Here is a 22942-nt window from a genome sequence, read left to right on the forward strand (position 1 = left end):
AGAGCATCCCTACATGTATGATAGTTCGAATTGAGTTCAGTCAGCTTACTAGGACAAAAGTGTTACAAGGCATAGGGCCATCAAATTGGGTATGTAGTAACATCTAATAGTTCTCTACCAAGGTTGTTCAAATGATGCCCCTTGGGTCAAATTTGACCCTGCGCGGGGTCACAAAACTGAACATACACTAATGGGGCCTATTTTGTGAAAACTTTAAAAATCTTCTTGTCCATAACCATTGGGCCTAGGGCTACCAAATTTGGTATGTATAGACATCTAATAAACTTCTACCACATTTGTTCAAATAATGCCTCTGGGTCAACTTTGACCCTGCATTTGGGGATCACAAAATTGAATTGAACGCTTATAAAGCCTCTATTTTGTGAAATCTTTAAAAAAATCTTCTTGTCAAAAACCATTCGGACTATTGCTACCAAATATGGTATGCAGTAACATCATTCTTATAGTCCTCTTATACCAAGTTTGTTCAAATTATGCCCTTTGGGTCAAATTTTACCCACGGATCACAACATTGAACATTAAATACGCTCATATCTTGCTTATTTTGTGAAAACTTTAAAAATATTCTTGTCCTTAACTCTAGGACCTAGGGCTACCACATTTTGTATGTAGTGAGATATAGTAGTCCTTTACAAAGTTTGCTCAAATTATGCCCCTGAGGTTAAATTTGACCCAACCCAGGGGGTCACAAAAGTGTACATGTGCTTAAATAGGGCCTATATTTAAGTATTTGCACATGCCAAGAATATTTGTTTCAGCCTTTTCTTCAGCAGTGGAGTGATACAGGGCTATCATGACCCTCTTGTTTGTTATTTGTGGAGATTTCATGCTCGTCAGGAGATGCCTGCCCACCGTCACTTCCAGAGCTGCATGATCACCCACACTGGTGTCATCAGCATGTGACCTGGCATAAATGAAATACATAAATCTTATATATATTTATTTGTTTATTTATTTATATATTGTATCGTTTAATAATCTTGTTGTGGAATTGTAGATATGGTGCCTGCTTAGCCATTGGGAGGCCACAGGTTTGATCCCTACTTGGGGAGGGTTCTCATGATCTTTACAAAAACACCATGTACTGGTTCTTCCCAGGAAACAGACTTGAGAGTATCTCAATAAGCCTAAGGCTTTGGATGCAGTCTAGCTAAAATGAATAAGTACATTAGTCTTTATGTTTATTTGAATGGTTTTCAATAAAGTTAATATTAATTTCCTAGTCCTGCCACATAAAGTATGTTATGTTTTGTTCTCACAAAAACAATTCACGTCCATATTAAAAAAGTGGTTGTTAATCTTAAGAATCTTTAAACTAGAGGCATGTTACTGTTGAGTTAAAATTATATCTACATAAATATATACATAAATGCCAAACCCTATAAAGAATAAATAGCCATTTTTGGAGACGATATATATTGATATCATTACCAATGAAATCATTCAATCTGATCCCTGGAATTACTCTAACTCGGTGGACTTGAAGAGTCATCATGACTGATTAGCACTTTCAAACACCTATAAAAAGTAATAGCAAGATATAAATGCATGTTTCTTTTATATAAATACAACAACAAACAAATATACAGATTAAATGCAATAACAATACAGTTTAAATTAAAAGGAGGTACTTCATACTCAAATTCAAATAACCAAGTGCCTAAGTGATGAGCTAGAAATAGGTTTGATGTTTTGAAATGTTATTGAATAATATTGCTACATACATGTATAAATATTCATGATCTGAGTGTCATATAACATACATTTTTTAACTGTTGTTGTTTTTTGCACTGTTTTGTAATGAAAAGTTTTAGTAAAAATGCATGGTCTATAATTAATTAATTTTGATTGAATATATTATTATGCCCCCCTTCGAAAAAGAGGGCGTATATTGTTTTGCACATGTTGGTCTGTCGGTCTGTCCACCAGATGGTTTCCGGATGATAACTCAAAAATGCTTAGGCCTAGGATCATGAAACTTCATAGGTACATTGGTCATGACTGGCAGATGACCACTATTGATTTTCAGGTCACTAGATCAAAGGTCAAGGTCACAGTTACTCGAAATAGTAAAATGGTTTCCGGATGATAACTCAAGAATGCTTAGGCCTAGGATCATGACACTTCATAGGTGCATTGATCATAACTGGCAGATGACCCATATTGATTTTCAGGTCACTAGGTCAAAGGTCAAGGTCACAGTTACTCGTAATATTAAAATGGTTTCCGGATGATAACTCAAGAATGCTTAGGCCTAGGACCATGAAACTTCATAGGTACATTGATCATAACTGGCAGATGACCCGTATTGATTTCAGGTCACTATGTCAAAGGTTAAGGTCACAGTGACTCAAAACTGTAAAATGGTTTCTGGATGATAATCCAAGAATGCTTACGCCTAGGATCATGAAACTTCATGGGAACATTGATCATGATTGGCAGATGACCCCTATTGATTTTCAGGTCACTAGGTCAAAGGTCAAGGTCACAGTGACTCAGTAAAATGGTTTCCTGATGATAACTCAATCATAATAAGGCCTAGGATCATGAAACTACATAGGTACATTGATCATGACTGGCAGATGACCCCTATTAATTTTCAGGTCACTAGGTCAAAGGTCAAAGTCACAGTGACAAAAACGTATTCACACAATGGCTGCCACTACAATTGACAGCCCATATGGGGGGGCATGCATTTTTTTCCAAACAGCCCTTGTTTATATTATATTCACATAATGTGAACAGCATGAGATGTATAAATAATTTAAAACGGGTTTATAGGCTGAAACGGCAATTCATCACCTTTATTAGAGATTTACATGTCTTTACTTTTTAGATAGAAATGATCTTTTACCCGTGGTATTTTGTTGGCACCTTGTTCCTGTTCATGGAGTTTGGACCATTTTTATCCACCAATGATAAGAGCATACCCTGGTGTATCTGCAACATCAATATACGCACAAAGGTTTAAATAAATACAGAAAAAAAAAAAAAAATTTATTAACAGCCAGCACACCTTAAATTTGCCATAGTGATCAATGAAAAATGCTAGTTTGTGTGTAACATGGCCACAAATTTAATATGTTACAGTGGGGTAGAGTGTTGGTGTTGTATCTACTGTAAGTGAACCAAGCAATATAGATTGAAAAAATAGTTCAAGGTTGTATTAATAAGAACACGTGTTCATTATAAATGGCATTTAATTTTATTATAATACAAATTTGCGCATTCATGGAATAGAAGAAATGATTGGTGGTATTTACATTGGTCTGTTCTGGTAACATAAATATTCAATGAGAGTCTGCTCAAATTAATCATTCAAGTTTGAGATTAGCAAATAATGGTGTAAAATGTCAACACATTAGGCCATATTAAATCAAATTCATTATTTTTACCGATTAATACTAAATAAAATGTTTATTATAATACTGCTTGCCATCTACATGGTGTAATACTTTTACAAATATGATATTTATGTACATCGACATATAAGATATTGATACACTAATGATACCTACCCGTTTGGCGTCGCATCTTGCCTGCTTATAGCTCTAATCCGTGCGGTTTTCGTGGCATGATTTCTAGACATTTTGTGCAGCGTAACATGCTTGCCAAATTGTCCCACATCAGGCCTTTACCTTGCCAGTTTGGAAAAAATCATATAATTTATAGTTATATACTTTGTAAGGTTATTATAAAATAAACTTCATATATAATAACCATTTGGCACTTCTTTCTTAAAAAAACTTAACAAAAAAAAGACAACAATGGAAATTGGAATTTTTTTTGTTCAATATTTGTTTGGACTCGGGTACCTTTTAGGGCAATTTTTACATAGCAGAAACCCCCTGATATAATATAAAGTAACTGTTCAATAATGTATATGTATCATTTTATTGCTACAGTAGCCAAAATAATACATGTTTTCAGAATTATTGATTTATAAACATGAGTAATGAAGTATTTTGACTGTCACTACATGACATGTCTATAAATAGAAACTGAGTTCCTGGGAAAGAGACACTTTCTGACCTTGTTTGCATTTGTGTGGTTGTCAGATTACTGTACAGTGCAATATATTTTATAAATAAACAAATAAAAACTTATATAAAATAGATACTCTTTAAATAGCTATAGTTGGATTTTAAAAAGTTTTCAAACGTATGTATGCTATTTATTGAGAAATTTCAAAACATTGTATAAATAAGTTCTCTTAAAAGATTTAAGTTGTTGTGCCTTGTGGTTGGATTGTAAGAAATGTTCAAAGGTAGGGGATAATTTTAATAATTAATTTTAGCATTATGCGGTTGTTATTGGTTTTGTGAGAAAATAGATAAAAACGCATCAATATTTTTTGTTTGAAGTATTATTTTTCTTGATATAGAAAATTAAACACTTTAAAAATACAAATTAAGTCGTATACATTGCACATGTATGAAGTATCAGTACATTGTTATCACATGCGTACCTGTGTAGGAAATCAATTATTGCTGTGTATAGTAACATTCATAATGTACTCATGTTGATTGAACTGTGCGATTGTTTTCTATTGTGTAATTGTTTCCATCTGTGTAATTTTGCAACTCTTCATTTCTAACTCACCACAGTCACATTTCAACATGGTAAACTTCTACACAATAACACTGATACTGAAGTTTATTGTCGCACTTAACTATTTTTTTATTGGAATGTATGCATATATTTTAGATGTGTAAAGGCCTATTTATACAACATATGCATAATACAATATCACTGCAGTATGTTTAATAAGATTATTTAACATTGACAGTAATTCAATATCTTGATGTTACTCTGTTTTGCAGTATACAAGTGTGCTGTGAGTCCCACAGGTGACAGGCTGTACATCATCAGCTACTTCCAGCACAAGCTTCTCACCCTGGCCAGGGATGGCACACTCCTGGCTACATACACAGACCCAGCACTAGCGGGCCTAATTGGTCTACATGTGACCCCTGCAGGCCAGGTGCTGGTCTGTGGACACTTGTCCCACACTGTACTACAGGTGGGCTGGGAGGGAGAGAGTAAGCTGGCGACTCTGGCTACACAGGAAGATGGAGTGAGGTGCCCAATGTCAGTCTGCTACAGCAGCACCACATCCTCCATCATTGTGGGACAGTGGAGGAACGACAACATCCTGGTGTTCAGAGTGGAATAGTGTGTACATGTATGTATTAGTTGTTGTAATTAGTGATTAGTATTTCAATGACCATGTGTTGTTTAGCATACAAACATAGTAGTGTGTGATGTTACAATACAACATTAAGTGTGTAGTTAAAGATACAAATAATTTATGTGAACATATTGTTATCTAATTACACAATGTGAGGGTTTTTGTTAGAACATTAGATCTAATGTATATTATGTTATGTTGTCATAACAGTTGTGTCAATATGGTCCTTACATTTAGTTCTTGTAAACAGTGCATGAAAAAACAAAGCATTTCAACTGAAAATTTAATATTTCTACATATATGCACATGTACATAGCAACTGAGGCTATTTTTAGACTTTCATTTCTATAAACACCATGATGCCATGTAAGAAATGTATATGGATGAATACTTTTTTAATAAAGTATGACATTGTTTAAGTTATCTTTGGAGGAGTGTATATTGATATTTTAAGCAATGTTTACAGAAAGGTAACACTTGATGTGAGATTGATTAATTTGCCATATTTTATGATGTTGAACATGTCTTATACTTTTTTTATTACATTTATGTAAATGTGTGTGAGTCCTAAATATACATACAAGAAATACATCGAGCTACTCTGCTGCTCCAGTTGCTGCTGGGTCGAGACAACGATGTTGAGGATGTGGGGGACAAGCATGAAGCAGAAGGTAAAAGAGACGCTTTGTCAGGCCCTTTCTTCTCCACTTTGGGAAAAAATGCAATTTTGGGATTTTGAATTTGTTTCATGCTAAAAGTCCATTGATTTGGGAAAAACACATTTAATATAAGTATTAATAATACTTCAATGATAGGAACAAAATCCTATTATAATAGTTATAAACTTTGTTAGATCTAATTGAAACATAATTGAGATATAATTTTCATAAGGAACAGCATATGACACGCTTTGGGTATGGGTCCGTTTAACAGACCCATAAATACTCAAGGAAAAGCCCTGCTTGTGTATTTCCTGTTTATTAAGATGAAGTGGAAAAGAATGGTATGAATTTACATAAGGTAAAATATCCTTTTAAATTGTTTGTTTTTTGTAAAATCATATATACTCGTCCGCATGTTATTTCAAGGTTAAAAAAGACTCATGGACGTGGTAGTTAATGCGTGACTTTCTCAGTTCGGAGACAATAAATATGGAATTTGTGTCAGTTATTTTCCAGTATATTTGTATTTAATTTGTGGATTGTTCAACCCTTAAAATCAATAAAAAATAATGTCCCGCAAATAATAATTTTTTTGCAGTGTATAAATAAGTTAAGTGGACGAGAATGATATGATATGATTTCACAGAAGGTAAAATGGCGTCTATTTTTGTGTATATCGTGTTTACAGTACAACTTATTTTGCTTGATGATCAATAACTCAAACCCTTCTCCAGCTTGATGCTTTCCAACTTACCGATAGGACACCTCAGAAACACAACACCACAATAATTTCTGTCATCCCCATGCAGGCTTTGAGTTTTTATAAAGCTGTGAGATATTCAATTATGCCTATTTGATTGGAATCTATTCCATCTAATGCCGTATAGAGTATGTTTGCGAGGAGGTGTTAAGTTTTCATTGTGTATACAGTGTTGTTTTTTTGTCAAAACAGGCCCCGTCACAAAGGAGCATGATTTACATAAAACCACCATTTTTTCACGGGATATTATGCGTTCTTGTTAGTTTCATGGAATAAATGTGTTTTGTTTTATGGAGTTAACGAGTATTGAAAAGTGTAAAGAAAAATAATTAAATGGGAAAATTTGTATGGGAAAATAATTAAAACAAGCATTTCATTGAATTGCTGCCCACGCCAATATGCTTCTGGACACAAAAGTATTATATTTGACACTCAAAACAACATGGTTTCAAGATACAAAGGGCCATAACTCCGTTATTAACAGATGGTGTACAATGTCATTTGGCGTGCATCATCCTCTTATCCATATATATACTCATTTCATGTTTCAATAAAATCTGCCAAAGCACTTTAAAAATATGGCTCCGGACACACAAAAAGCATTTTTCAAGAAACAAATGGCCATATCTCTATTATTAACTGATGGTGTACAATGCCATTTGGCATGCATCATCCTCTTATCCATATGCATACTCATACCAAGTTTCAATGAAATCCGCCAAAGCACTTACAAGATATGGCTCCGGACAGACGGACGGAAGGACTGACAGACAATGCCAAAACAATATCTCTCCGCCTATGGCGGGGGATAATAATAAGTAAAGAAACTCGTATTGAGCACCTCTAAACTCACAATTTCGCACTGAAAGAAGCCCAAACACGTTTTAATAATATTATATTTCTTCTACGATATAGCATATAAGAAGTTTACAGTATATTTACTGTATTCTGTTATATATGTTAATGTTATTTGCTCTTGAAAGCCCTTTATAAATCTAAGCACCGACAATGGAAGCCATATGTCTTATCAGGCATTATTATAATAATTTTCATTGTTCAAACATTTCTACGTGAAGGATTGATCTGCAATTTGGCATGCACATTGAGGATAGATGAAAAATGATAAGGAAGTGCATATTTTTTGCATTTTAAACAGTTCAGGTTGCCTTATAGGTTACATTATACTAAATAATTGTTTCATGTAGGGCTATACTCACACAAAAAATCATATTTTACTCGAAGCTATGATTAACACTTTAGACTGGTGTTCTTGCTTTATCTCTTGGATATATTGGAAGGGAGAGAAAAGATGCTCGCTACTTAATCCCTGACATATGATAAAGTTAGAGACTTAAGTATAAAAATTTGGCTTGTAAACAGTTACATTGCACTTGAAAATGGCCGGAAAATCTATGGCGCAAAAGAAGTAGAGTTTGACTTGAGTAAAGTTAATGTTTGGTGTTAACATGACATATCTTTTTTATTGCTTAAATCTATTTAGCTTAGAATGAACTTTCAGAAAAAGTATGGTTATGGTGGTCTCTTTGTTCTAAATGTTGCATTTATTTTCTCTTAAAGTTGTCGCTTTTACATTGAATTATATAGGGAAATCATTTAGTATATTGTGGCCTTTAATTAATTTAGCTTACACTAACAAGGGAGAGAACTGTCAATATGTACCAGCAGTAAGTTGTTGCCATTAAATTGTTTCATATTTTATTAATTTGTAATATGTCTTACAACTTTTATGACATGATGATTTACTTTGGAACTGTTGTCTAGTGTGAAATTAAACAGAGTTTAACACCAAAGGCCTGTAAAGGCATGGTAAAAATGGTGTGTGTGATTTTGTAACTTTGGGAATACATTAATATGAAGTTGTTGCCTCCCATTTATTATTATTCCCCGCCATAGGTGGATAGATATTGTTTTGGCGTTGTCTGTCCGTCTGTCTTTCCGTCTGTCCATTCGTTCGGAGCCATATCTTGGAAGTGCTTTAGCGGATTGCATTGAAACTTGGCATGAGTATATATATTGATAAGAGAATGATGCACGCCAAACGGCGTTGTACACCATCTGTAAATAACAGAGTTATGGCCCTTTGTATTTTGAAAAAATGCTTTTTTGAGTGATAAATATAACACTTTTGTGTCCAGAAGCATATTCGCCGGGATATCAATTGGACGAATTTCCTTGTTGAAACTTGTATTAACAGTAAAACCTCTGTGAAACAATTGTAAAAGTTAACCGATAATGATATGAGTACAATAAACAATTTATTATTTTTAACTAGATGATTGTCCATTCTTTTTTGCTGTTATGCAGGAAAAAAACTGGCTAAAAACATCAATGAGCCACGCTGTGAAATAATAGGGCTTAATGCATGTGCTTAGATTGTAGTCCCAGATTAGCCTGTGCAGTCCGCACAGGCTACTTAGGGACAACAATTACCTCTTTAAAGGTATGTTTTGTTGAAAATAAGTATCTTCTTTTGTGAACATCCAGTATCATCAGAAAGTGTCCTCCATGATTTGCTTATGTGAATTTCACATGCTAATCTGGGAAGAAAGCTTCTAATATTGATGAGCGGCAATTTGGCTTATAAATTACACTGAAAGTTAAGTAAGAATAATAATTATGAATTTACAGGTTATAAAAGCATATCCAACACTTTTAATGTTTGAATATGAAATGGTTTAATTGCATTAATTTTCATTAATTGCTACATGTATTTAGGACAAGGCACCAATGAAATGCCAAATTAGAAATTCAGATAATTATGGTTTGCTGTTGAAAACCTTCACATCCAATCAAGAGGCATATATGTAGTGTATTATACATTGTGTATTATAAAAATGTATTACAAGTTCATATCCCCCACTCTAGTGTTGTTGTTTTCAGGAGAGCACCAGCATTGATATCGAGTTGGCCAAGCAACAGCACAAGTCCGGCCTGCAGGAGCCCCAATACAGAACCATCCTTTCCCTCCCCTGATCCCTAGCTCCTCCCACTTGACCTCTGGCCACAAAGGGTCAGCATCGTTACACAAGTCTGTTCTGCAATAAATCCTCAGCACGTCAAGTTTTCTCGCGCTGTTATGAACAACCAAAATGTCCGCGTCGAGATTTCCCCAAGCAAGCCCGAGTAGTTTTGTTTAGCTCTAGTGCCCGAGTGGGATGAGTGTTACAGAAGCGAGACGCTATAGCAGTACATATGGTAGTGCAAACAGTTAACGCAAACAGTTAGTTCTCGCTGTGGACATCATGAAGAATCTCACAAAGAATTAAACGTTGAATAATTTGTTTCATTCTTTATAAGACACAGGGTTTGCACAGGGCTTGAAAAGTGCTTGAAAACGAGTCCTAGGCTTGAAAAGCCCTTGAACAAAGGTTGGCCTTAAAACAGTGCTTGAAAAGTGCTTAGTTCATGTAAAAAAGCCTTGAAAATGTTTATTTCTGCTCAAAATTACTTTTATCATGGCTTTAATTACAAACTTAAATCGTTCTTATGGGAAATATTACGAAAATGTATCATAGGTTCCTTCGCGCAAAAAGTTGAGTACGATGAAAGTTTAAACAAGAAAGACCAATCCAAGCAAATGGAAAAGGCATTTTATTTAAAGGAAACTAACGTACAGTTTACGGATTTGAAAATGAATATTTGGTCTTGGAAAGTCCTTGAAAAGTGCTTGAATTTAGGTTTGAGATTTCTGTTTGAACCATGAGACATCTATATATTCAGCAAGGAACGAGAGCAAATCAAGGAACAATCGAAACGATTCATTCAGAAGTGTTTCTGCTGTAAATAGTTAGGACAGTAGTAGCGTTACGGACTGTCCTCAGCGCACAATTTATTTATGTGGTGCGCCTCAGATGCGAATTCCGCCCATTATTGAAAACAAGTTGCTAAAAGTAAACACATCCGGTTTTGTTACGAGCACTTTGCACTCCGAGCCAAAAGGGCATTGCATTGAATTGAGACTAAAGAAGGCTTGAAAACATGACCCCAGTTTTGTTGTATGGTCCAGTAGCTCTTCGACTCTCAACCTGAAGTTAATCAGAACTCAGACTCGGCCCTTAACAATATCCACGAGGCCAGCATATCAGCTCAGCTTCTGAGCTTCAGGTGAGACCGTACAGTGTTATTAATTGTGTCAAAGATTGGGCCTAAATTCAGCCCCATTCCTCAAAAAGTTTTTTATAAATATTTACTGGTTAAAATTTACTATGCAATATTTGCCAAAAAAAGTGTTTGATAGGTTGCAACAATGAGTTACTTGCCTTATTAAGCCCTATAAGTTGAAACTTAGTACAATTAAAATACACATCAAAAATTATAAATTGTTAAATATTTGTGTTCACATATAACTGATTAAGATTTTTATTTAAATTAGAAACCTGATGTTTGCAAAGACAAAATCACTATTATGCACTGCTTTCATATCCTTATGCACACACTTTCAACGCCAGTGACTAAAGTTTACATCTAAGGTCTGTCTTACAAAAACAATGGCATAAAATGTAGACATCAACTAGTATCGATTCAATATCACGTACATATAATAGATTTAACCAGAATAGGCTATAATTACTAGTATAATGGCCCCTGGTAGCAAGACAGAGTATCATATACTTAATTCACCATAGACTTTCATCTGTTTTTGCATTTCTGTCTAATCCATAGGTAAAACATGTGTGATCAAGTACTCATATACTTACAGTATCGTGTCTTATGATTTGTTGTATTGTCTATCCTTTAAAGTTGTTTAGTCTTGCGTAATAAGTTATGCACATTTAAATGTGTACAGTCTCATATTTTAAGTTGTTTAGTGTCATGTTAAAAGTTGTATTGTTTTACAGTTTAAGTTGCAGAGAATCACATTTAAAATTATATAGTCATACATTTTAAGTTGTTAATTCTCACATTGTTTTAGTCAAAACTATTAAGGGGGACAGTCTCGCACTTAAAATTACTGAAGTCATGCCTGTTTTTTTTATTTATTTTTATGCCCCCGGTAGGGTGTCAAAATAGCAGTTAAACTGTATGGCAGTCCGTCCGTCTGAAAACTTTAACATAGGCCATAACTTTTGCAATATTAAAAATCGCAATTTGATATTTGGCATGCAAGTGTATCTTATGGAGTTGCAAAATTTAAGTGGTGAAAGGTCAAAGTCATCCTTCAAGATTAAAGGTAAAAACAAATCCAATGGAAGTAACACGCTTAAAAGGGAGTTAATTTATATTTAGCATTTGGCAGGTACAGATCATTTTTACAAGGGAAGTAGTATTTGTAAAGGGTTATAATCAAAAACAAAAATATATAATCAAAGCAGCGCATTAGGGACATTGTGTTTCTGACAAACACATCTCTTGTTAAAAAAAGAATTACACATTGCTATGAACTGTACTTTACTATGTATTTTTCGTGGTTTTAAACCCAAAAATTTTAATATTAAGTTTTTTGGGCATAACATATTGATACAACGCTATTCTGTGTTCTTATTGGTAAAACAATAATTGCAATATTCTAAATATCAATTATAGACGCAACGTTTGGCATTGAAGAGCAGGTGTGTTAAGTATTTTGTTGCAGGGCAAATTTATTTGTCACTAAGTCTAAACCAATCGGGTTTTAGTTTACTTTCTATTTTCTTTTCAGCAAACACTATAAGCCGCCAAGATAAAAACATCGTTGAAGTGAAAGTCGATGACAATCCTGACCCCTTCGCTTAAGTAATTCAGCACAAAAACGTCTTGCGTCAGAGTAGCAAGCCTCCAAACATCTTCTCCCATGTTGGCTTCATCAACACTTCTTACAGCGGAGCCTTGACGAGTTCGACTTCCATCCCAGCATCGATGTTGCTTAGCAACAATTCAATGCTGGGAATTGACAAATTGTTCTAGACGAGTCGCTTACACAGAAACAATCTGATCCAACAGATAGAGCAGGTGTTGCGTGACTTGTCCCTTATTGCGACTGACCTCTATAAGTTGCTCTCGAATAATGTAAACCTTATGCCAGTATGGGATTGACGCCATTTAACAACAGTTGTTGTTGAGAATTCCCGGGTTTGAGGTGGCAACTTTGGCGTCGGGACTCGCTCCATCTCTGTCTATGGCCCAGTCAAAGCAGCAGCAGCAATAAGAACAACAAGTAGTATCTGAGCGGTGCTCTGGTGTACGGGGCTTCATGTATGTGCTTAAAGTGTCATCCCAGAATATCCTGTGCAGATTGCTCATATATTAAGTCCTATTAAGGTGTCATCCCAGAATATCCTGTGCAGACTGCACATACATCAAGTCCTATTAAAGTGTCATCCCAGATTAGCCTGTGCAGACTGCACATACATCAAGTCCTATTAAAGTGTCATCCCAGAATATCCTGTGCAGATTGCTCATATATTAAGTCCTATTAAGGTGTCATCCCAGAATATCCTGTGCAGACTGCACATACATCAAGTCCTATTAAAGTGTCATCCCAGATTAGCCTGTGCAGACTGCACATACATCAAGTCCTATTAAAGTGTCATCCCAGATTAGCCTGTGCAGACTGCACATACATCAAGTCCTATTAAGGTGTCATCCCAGAATATCCTGTGCAGACTGCACATACATTAAGTCCTATTAAAGTGTCATCCCAGAATATCCTGTGCAGACTGCACATACATTTAGTCCTATTAAAGTGTCATCCCAGAATATTCTGTGCAGACTGCACATACATAAAGTCCTATTAAAGTGTCATCCCAGAATATCCTGTGCAGACTGCACATACATTTAGTCCTATTAAAGTGTCATCCCAGATTAGCCTGTGCAGACTGCACATACATAATGTCCTATTAAAGTGTCATCCCAGAATATCCTGTGCAGACTGCACATACATTTAGTCCTATTAAAGTGTCATCCCAGATTAGCCTGTGCAGACTGCACATACATAATGTCCTATTAAAGTGTCATCCCAGATTAGCCTGTGCAGACTGCACATACATTTAGTCCTATTAAAGTGTCATCTCAGATTAGCCTGTGCAGACTGCACATACATAAAGTCCTATTAAAGTGTCATCCCAGGTTAGCCTGTGCAGGCTGCACATACATTAAGTCATAATAAAGTGTCATCTCAGGTTAGCCTGTGCAGGCTGCACATACATCATGTCCTATTTTCCAAGAATGAGGCTCATATAGTTCACTTAACATCAGTCCTTTTTCTGCCTGATTGAAGAAAAGCTCCTAACATCAAATGTGAATTATTCGTTTTTAAATTGATCAAACTTGAAAAATAAATAATAAATAAAAGTTGATCTGATATCAATTTTAGTCATAGAAGGTCAGAACATAGTTTTGTCTATTTTTGGGCCAAAATTCAAACCCTGAACCAAAAGTTTCTCCTTGCATAATTAAAATATCTGCTTAAATCGAATTGTTGAATTCTCTTTAATTTGAGTAAAAAAATATTTAAATGCATTCAGCACATTTTAAAATTGTTTTCTTCATTTATTTTCAATATTTAATTTAATTCCTGCATTTTGTTTTAAGAGCCTGTTCCTCTTGGTCCAGGACCTTTGGACAAATGTTCAAATAGTACTACCCACAGGATAAAGCCACTCTGAATCCGGGGCTTTATACTTTCTTGGCAAGGGGCCAAGACTACCTCGTCAATAAGGTGCGTTGGTAATTTAATTTACCATGTATAATTTGTAGTGTTTTACTCCAAATGTCAATAAAAATAGTTTGTGTGTGTTTAATATTAATAAAACTCTATTCGTACTGCTAACTAAAACAAATCATTTATGTAATTGTAAACTATTTATAATAGCTGCCATTTGTATTGCCTTGAAAGGGCTTGATGGGAGTGGAAGCATACAAATTTGTCCTTGTCTGTAATTTTCCCTGTCCTTCCTTTCATCCTTATTTAAGTCCCAAAGGGACATATAATGTTTGTATCAAGTGTTTAGTTTATATCTCATTTGTATGAAGATCCATCAAACATACTTTATTTCTTAAATATATTTTTAATCAAACAACATTGATTGACTTCTGATATAACTGATGCCATTATTGCGAATATTCAAAAAGGAACATTTGTTTGCTTTTGGGGTAAGACAGTCAATTATTGTTTTCAGTGGAGTGAGGAAGTTTACATGTTTCGGCAGGTGCTCGTAAACATATCTATTTTCTTACTTTGCTGAGAAAAAGAATTCACGGTATTACCCCAAAAGCTAACAAATTTCCCATTTAAGTTAAATTTACAAGAACTATTAACCCATTTATGCCTAGCGTCTGGAAAAAGGCCTTGGTCAGCAGCGTAGACCTGATTAATAGAATAAGTACAATAAAAAAATATTAAATGTTTAACCAGATGGTTTTCCTTCTTTTTGTTATGCAGCAAAAAATTGGCTAATAGATAAATAAGCTGTGATGTGGAAAAATGGGGCCTAATGCATGTGCTTAAATTGTTGTCACAGATTAGCCTGTGCAGCCCACACAGGCTAATCATGGACAACACTTTCCTCTTAAAGGTATATTTCATTGAACAAATAATCCTCTTTATGAAAATCCAGTCTAGTCAGAAAGTACCCTCCCTTATTAGCTGATGTGAATTTCACATGCTAATCTGGGACGACACTTTCTAACATTAGTGATCCGCATATTGGCTTATGAAAATACATCTCTGAAAATGGAGTAAAAATAGATATAAATGAACAGATAAGTATAGCATAAGCCAACACTTTTCTTGTTTTTATACAAAATGACTTAATTGTATTTATCTTCATGCTATTAAGGATAAGGAACCAATAAAATGCCAGATTAGAAATTCATGTTGTTGAAAACCTTCTCAGCCAGTCAAGAGGCATAATTTGTGATAGATTGCAAAATAATTTGCAACAAGTTCCTATCACCCACTGTGTTGTTGTTGTTTTCAACAGAGCACCAGCATTGATATCGAGTTGGCCCAGCAACCGCACCAGTCCCGCCTGCAGGAGCCCCAGTCCAGAACGACCCTTCCCCTCCCTTGACTTCAAGCTCCTCTCCCTTGACCGCCTGCCTCAAAAAGTCAGCATCGTTGAACAACTCCGTTCTGCAGCAAATTCTGAGCATGATTCTGTTCTGAACAAACGCAATGCCCACGTCTCGTTTTCCAAACATAAGCCTGGGTAGTTTTGTTAAGCTAGAGTTCCGCGTGGGCCTGAAAGGGACGAGTGTTACAAACACAAACAGTTATAGCAGTAGTTATGGTAACGCTAACTGTCAGTTGTTGCTGTTGGACATCACAACAAATATCATGAAGAATAAAAATTTCAATAAGTTGTTCCAATCTTAATGGGACAAACAGAAATTGAACGGAAGAAAATCAAGGAACAAAAAAGCGTAAGCTTTCCTAGTGGGATACATCTGCTGTTGATAGTTTGGACAACAGTAGGGTTGCAGACTGCCCCAGATTGTCCTCTCAGCGGCCAAATATCATAATAGAACGGACTTTTGGCAATGTTACTGACACAGAAAGGCAATAATGACTTGGTTGTCAATACCCAGAGCACGATACATCCATGCTGACAAAGAAAGGCAGTAATGACTTGGTTGTGAACACCCAGAGCGCCATACATCCATGCTGACACAGTAAGGCAGTAATGACTTGGTTGTGAACACCCAGAGCACAATACATCCATGCTGACACAGAAAGGCAGTAATGACTTGGTTGTGAACACCCAGAGCACAATACATCCATGCTGACACAGAAAGGCAGTATGACTTGGCTGTGAACACAGAACACAATACACCCATGCTGACACAGAAAGGCAGTAATGACTTGGTTGTGAACACCCAGAGCAAGATATTTCCATGCTGACACAGAAAGGCAGTAATGACTATGCTGTGAACACCTTGAGCAAGATATATCCTTGCTAACACAGAAAGGCAGTAATGACTATGCTGTGAACACCCGGAGCATAATACATCCATGCTGACACAGAAAGTTAGTAATGACTATGCTGTATACACCCGGAACACAATACATCCATGCTGACACAGAAAGGCAGTAATGACTTGGTTGTGAACACCCAGAGCACAATACATCCATGCTGACAAAGAAAGGCAGTAATGACTTGGCTATGAACACATAACACGATACACCCATGCTGACACAGAAAGGCAGTAATGACTTGGCTGTGAACACAGAGCGCAATACATCCATGCTGAAACAGAAAGGCAGTCATGACTATGCTGTGAACACCCAGAGCACGATATATCCACGCATACGCAGAAAGGCAGTAATGACTATGCTGTGAACACCCAGAGCAAGATATATCCATGCTGACACAGAAAGGCAGTAATGGCTATGCTGTGAACACCCAGAGCAAGATATATGGATGCTGACACAGAAAGGCAGTAATAACTATGCTGTGAACACTCAGAGCACAATACATTCATGGTGACACAGAAAGGCAGTAATGACTTGGTTGTGAACACCCAGAGCAAGATATATCCATGCTGACACAGAAAGGCAGTAATGACTTGGCTGTGAACACAGAACACGATGCACCCATGCTGACACAGAAAGGCAGATATGACTTGGCTGTGAACACAGAGCACAATACTTCCATGCTGACACAGAAAGGCAGTTATGACTTGGTTGTGAACACAGAGCACAATACATCCTTGTTGACATAGAAAGGTAGTAATGACTTTGCTGTGAACTCAGAGCACGATACATCCATGCTGACAGAGAAAGGCAGTAATGACTTTGCTGTGAACTCAGAGCACAATATATCCATGCTGACACAGAAAGGCAGTAATGACTTGGATGTAAATACCCAGAGCACAATACATCCATGCTGACACAGAAAGGCAGTAATGACTTTGCTGTGAACTCAGAGCACGATACATCCATGCTGAGACAGAAAGGCAGTAATGACTTGGATGTAAACACCCAGAGCACAATACATCCATGCTGACACAGAAAGGCAGTAATGACTTTGTTGTAAACACTAAGAGATCCATACATCCATGGGGTGTGAAACAGACGCAAATTACGCCCACTATTTTGAACAAGGTGCTTAAAGTGAACACGTCTAGTTTCTGTTATGAGCACTTAGCACTCCGAGTCCAAAAGGCCTCGCATTGAATTGATGTGAGAGAAGGCTTTGAAAAATAACAGCAGTTTTGTTGTGTGGTCCAATACGCCCTTCGACTCTCAACCTGAAGAAATCAAAACTCAAACTCGTCTCTTAGCAATATCAGCAAGGCCAGCATGTCATCTCAGCTTCTTGAACTTCAGGTGAGACCTTACAGTGTTAATTATTTTGTTGAAATTGGGGCCGAAATTCAGCCCCATTCTTATCTCATAAAGTCTATATCCATGATAACTGGCTAAAGTTCTTAATTCATGGTTTCCCGGAAGAAAAAGAATGTTTTGATTGCAACATTGAGTTAATCAGAACTCAAATTCAGCCTTTGGCAATATCAGCTAGGCCAGCATATCAGCTCAGCTGCTTGAGCTTCAGGTGAGATCATACAGTGTTATTCATTTGTCGAAATTTGGGCCAAAATTGAGTCCTATACCTAATCTTAAACAGTTTATTTTTTCCATAATTACTGGCTATAGTTCTCAATTCAAGGTTTGACCCGAAACAATGTTTTAATAGGTTACAAATTGAGTTTGTTTCCTTATGCAGCTCTATAAGTTGAACCTTAGTGCAATTTATCTTGATAGCACTTATTCTCAAGTTTTTAAATTATGTTTAGCAAAAACTACAACCATTTTCCCAATTTAATAAAAAACACTATGATTTTTAATTGTCCCAATCCAAAAATGGTAAAAATAAACTCTGCACAGAGCTAGCCCCTAGTTATAGCACATGTTAAAGTTTTTTATCAGAATAACTGGCTTAATTATACACCCACAAACGAAGTTTAGGGGGTTTATAGAAGTGAACTTGTCTGTCGGTCTGTCTGTCGGTCCGTATTAAGTGTCCGCTCTCTAATTCAAGTAGTTTTCATCCGATCTTCACTAAACTTGGTCAGAACTTGCATCTACATGATGCCTAGGCTAAGTTCAAACATGGGCCTTGCCGGGTCAAAAACTAGGTCACGGTGTCACTAAGTGCGTTTTAAACATTCAGCATGATGTCCGCTCTCTTATTCAAGTAGTTTTCATCCAATCTTCACCAAACTTGGTTAGAAGTTGTATCTAGATGATCTTAAGGCAAAGTTCAAACATGGGCCTTGCCGGGTCAAAAACTAGGTCACGGGGTCACTTAGTGCGTTTTTTAACATTCAGCATGGTGTCCTCTCTCTTATTCAAGTAGTTTTCATCCGATCTTCACCAAACTTTGTCAGAAGTTTTATCTAGATGATCTGAAGGCCAAGTTCGAACATGGGCCATACCAGATAAAAAGCTAGGTCACAGGGTCACTTAATACGTTTTACACATTGAACATGGTGTCTGCTCTCTATTTCAAGTAGTTTAAATCAGATCTTCACCACACTTGGTCAGAAGTTGTAACTAGATGATGTGTAGGTCAAGTTCGAACATGGGCCATGCCGGGTCAAAAACTAGGTCACGGGGTCACTTAGTGTGTTTTAAACCTCACCATGTTGTCCGCCCTCTAATTCAAATAGTTTTTATACAATCTTCACCAAAATTGGTCAGAAGTTTAGGTCAAGTTTGAATATGGGTCATGCCAGGTCAAAAACATGGTCAGTTGGTCAGTTACTGCGTTTTGAACATCACAATGTTTTCTGCTCTATAATTCAAGTAGTTTTCATCCAATCTTCACCAAACTTGGTTAGAAGTTGTATCTAGATGATGTCTAGGTCAAGTTTGAATATGGGTCATGCCGGGTCAAAAACTATGTCACGGGGTATCTTAGTGAGTTTTAAACCTCACCATGTTGTCCGCTCTCTAATTAAAGTAGTTTTCATCCAATCCTTACTAAACTTGGTCACAAGTTTTATCTTAATGATCTCTAGGCCAAGTTAGAACATGGGCCATTCCGGGCCTAAAACTAGGTCACCAGGTCACTTTGTGCATTTTTTAACATTCAGCATGGTGTCCGCTCTCTAATTCAAGTAGTTTACATTCGATCTTCACCAAACTTGGTCAGAAGTTTTATGGAGATGATCTTAAGGCCAAGTTAGAACATGGGCCTTTCTGGGTCAAAAACTAGGTCAAGGGGTCACTTAGCGCGTTTTAAAAATTGAGCATGGTGTCCGCTGTTTTTTGTGAAGATGACATGCAAAATATTATGTGTCAATGCGGCATGTGGGGGTATTCGTCACGTCTGTGACAAAGCTCTAGTTTGCTTATTTCACTAAGTTTAATAACTATTTTGAACTCACATCTATTGTTTCTTATTAAATGCCATACAGTTATATTGTCTCACATTAAAAGTTGTTAAGTCTCAGGTATAAGTCATAAACTTTCACATTTAAAGGTGTGCAGACTCACATTTAAAAATGTAGATTGTAACATTTAAAGTTGTGTTGTCTCACATTTTAAATTGCTGAGTATCACATTTAAAATTATGAAGTCTCACATTTAAAGTTCTATAGTCACACAATTAAAGGTGTACAGTCTCACATTCTAAATTGCTCAAGTAATGCCTGTTTTTGATTTACAAAAAAATAAATATTACACCTTGCTACAAACACAAAAAATTCCAATTTCAAGTTGGTGCGCGTAAAACATTGATACTACGTTATTCTGAGTTCTAATTAGTGAAAAATTAATTGCAATATTCTAAATATCAATTATAGGCACAATGTTTGGCATTTAAAAAACAGGTCTGTAAGGTAAGGTGTTGCAAGGCTTATTCATGTGTCACTAAACAATCCGGTTTTAGTTTACTTTCCATTTCCTTTTCAGTGAACTTAACTAGCAAACATGACAAACGTCATTGAAGTGAAAGTCGATGACAACCCCCTTCTTGCACAAATACTACAATTGCTTAAGAAATTCAGCACGAAGACGTCTTGCGTCAGACTACCAAGCCTCCTATTAATATCTTCTCCCATGTTGGCTACATCAACACTTCCAACAGCAGAGCCTTGGTGAGTTCGACTTCCGTCTCGGCATCGATGTCGCTTAGCAACAATTGGATGATGGGCGTCGACAAATTAGGCCGGACAAGTCGCTCAAACTGAAATGATCTGATCCAACAGGTAGAGCAGGCGTTGCGTGACACGTCCGTTAATGTGACTGACCTCGATATGTTGTTCTCGAATAATGTGAACCTTAGGCCTGGAGAGCAGTATGCGATTGACGCCATTCAACAACAGTTGTTCTTGGCAATTCTCAAGTTTGGGGTGGCGACTTCAGCGTCAGGACTTGCTCCATCTCTGTCTATGGCCCAGTCGCAGCAGCAGCAGCAACAAGAACAATAAGTAGTATCTTAGCGGTGTTCTGGGATATGCGGCTTCATGTATGTGCTTAAATTGTCATCCCAGATTAGCCTGTGCAGACTGAAACCTACAATAAGTCCTATTAAATTGTCATCCCAGATTAGCCTGTGCAGACTGCACATACATTAAGTTCTATTAAATTGTCATCCCAGATTAGCCTGTGCAGACTGCACCTACATTAAGTCCTATTAAATTGTTATCCCAGATTAGCCTGTGCAGACTGCACATACATTAAGTCCTATTAAAGTGTCATCCCAGATTAGCCTGTGCAGACTGCACGTACATAAAGTCATCCCAGAATATTAAGCCCTATTTTCCCAGAATGAGACTCGTATACTTCACTTAACATCAGTATTTTATGTGCCTGAAAAGTTCCTAGCATCAAGTGGGAATTATGTGCTTTTAGATTGATCACACTTAGTAAATAAAATGCAAATAGCACTTGATCTGATATCAATTTTAATCATAGAAGGTCAGGAGTGGTATTCCAGAAGCATCTTTAGTTAAATTTTATTTTTACCCTTAAATTGGGAAATTTTCTTCAGTGTTTTATTTCATACTGCAATAGTTAGGCATCGAAAATTACATCAAAATAACATCATTATGTCAATGTTATTTGAGAGTTACCAAAAAAACATGCATGTCTTTATTGAGTAAAGAAATACAAAACATTGTATTTTTTAACTTAAGTGAAAATATTTAAGAAATGACTTAAGATGTTTCTGGAATACCACCCATGGGCATTAAGTTCTGTATATTTTCGACCGAAATCCAGCCCCTGAACCAAAAGTTTATCCTTGCAGAAAAATCTGCTTTAATAAAATTGTAAAAATTATATTTAATTTTAGAAAAATAATTATGTAAAAGCCTTCAGCTCATTTCAATTTTTTTTTTCTTCATTTATTTTCAATAATTATTTAAATTTCTGGATTTTGTTTTAAAAGCCTGTTCCTACAGGAACCCATGCAATCATAGATCGGTACCTAGCTGAACCTTGGGGCCAATGCTCAACTAGTCCTACCCGCAAGGTGGAGCCACACTGAACCTGGGGCTCCATACTTTCTTGGCCAGTGGCCAAGATAGCCTCGTCAATTAGGTAGGTTGGTAATGTAATTAATTATTTATAATGTGCAGTGTTTCACTCAAAATTTCAATTTAAACAGTTTGGGTGTGTTTAATATTGATATAACTCTATCCTGGCTGCTAACTTAAACAAATCATTTATGTAAGTGTTAAATATTTATAATAGCCGCCATTTGTATTGCCTTGAAAGGGCTCAGTGGGGGGGCATACACATGTGTCCTTGTCTGTAATTCTCCCAGTCCTTCCTTTCAGCCTTCCTTATGTCCGTCCCACCTTTTTAGTGTTGCACGTTACTTAATAAATATTGGTTCCAGAGGGACACAAGATGTTTGTATCAACTGTACAATTTATAGAAGGCTATGTTTGTATCAAGTGTTTAGTTTTTATCCCATTTGTATCAAGATCCTTCAAACATAATTTATTTCTTAAATATTTTTTTACTCAAGCAACATTGATTGACTGCTTATATAATTGATGCCATTTCAGAATGCAATTAAATTATTTTGTTTACAGGGACACATTCCTGGGATGCCCTAAGGTCTTTCTATCTGTTCACAGAAGTCTTATACTCACAAGTTCAAGCCCAGTAGCGATGTCCACATTATCAAACTCTGCATCTCAATAGGTAAGTAACCCTGTTGTTGCAAACGAGTTCACTGTGACAAAGCATTCAGGAGACCCAGTCGTAATAGCCTCAACCTTTTGCTTTCACAAATACCCAATAGGTAAAATTCAATACAAACTGGGGTTTCTGCACTTCAATTAATTGACCAGTTTATCTAATCTAAGTGGGTTCAGCCACAAACTACTGTTTCTTATATAGAAATGTGT

At 36.3% G+C, this 22942-nt stretch overlaps 3 long non-coding RNA genes across 7 annotated transcripts; all 3 read left to right on the plus strand.

Annotated features, from left to right (window-relative positions):
• Positions 1-5112: 5112 nt before the first annotated feature.
• Positions 5113-10172, plus strand: LOC127881755 (uncharacterized). Its single transcript, XR_008050257.1, has 3 exons — positions 5113-5206; positions 5826-5883; positions 9536-10172. It is a non-coding gene; the product is annotated as an uncharacterized LOC127881755 (long non-coding RNA).
• A 45-nt stretch (positions 10173-10217) lies between these two features.
• On the plus strand, positions 10218-14132 carry LOC127881695 (uncharacterized). 3 transcript variants are annotated; one of them, XR_008050195.1, is made up of 5 exons: positions 10218-10759; positions 12294-12998; positions 13052-13157; positions 13211-13699; positions 13753-14132. It is a non-coding gene; the product is annotated as an uncharacterized LOC127881695 (long non-coding RNA). The 3 variants fall into 3 exon arrangements; XR_008050194.1 differs by having other exon boundaries at positions 13052-13699; XR_008050197.1 differs by having other exon boundaries at positions 12294-12945; positions 13052-13699.
• A 1924-nt stretch (positions 14133-16056) lies between these two features.
• On the plus strand, positions 16057-22017 carry LOC127881672 (uncharacterized). 3 transcript variants are annotated; one of them, XR_008050189.1, is made up of 3 exons: positions 16057-17903; positions 20493-21048; positions 21973-22012. It is a non-coding gene; the product is annotated as an uncharacterized LOC127881672 (long non-coding RNA). The 3 variants fall into 3 exon arrangements; XR_008050190.1 differs by having other exon boundaries at positions 16059-17903; positions 20493-21010; positions 21986-22017; XR_008050191.1 differs by having other exon boundaries at positions 16059-17903; positions 20493-21010; positions 21973-22011.
• Positions 22018-22942: the final 925 nt, after the last annotated feature.

Source organism: Dreissena polymorpha, chromosome 1, assembly GCF_020536995.1.
Source record: "Dreissena polymorpha isolate Duluth1 chromosome 1, UMN_Dpol_1.0, whole genome shotgun sequence".
NCBI lineage: Eukaryota > Metazoa > Mollusca > Bivalvia > Myida > Dreissenidae > Dreissena > Dreissena polymorpha.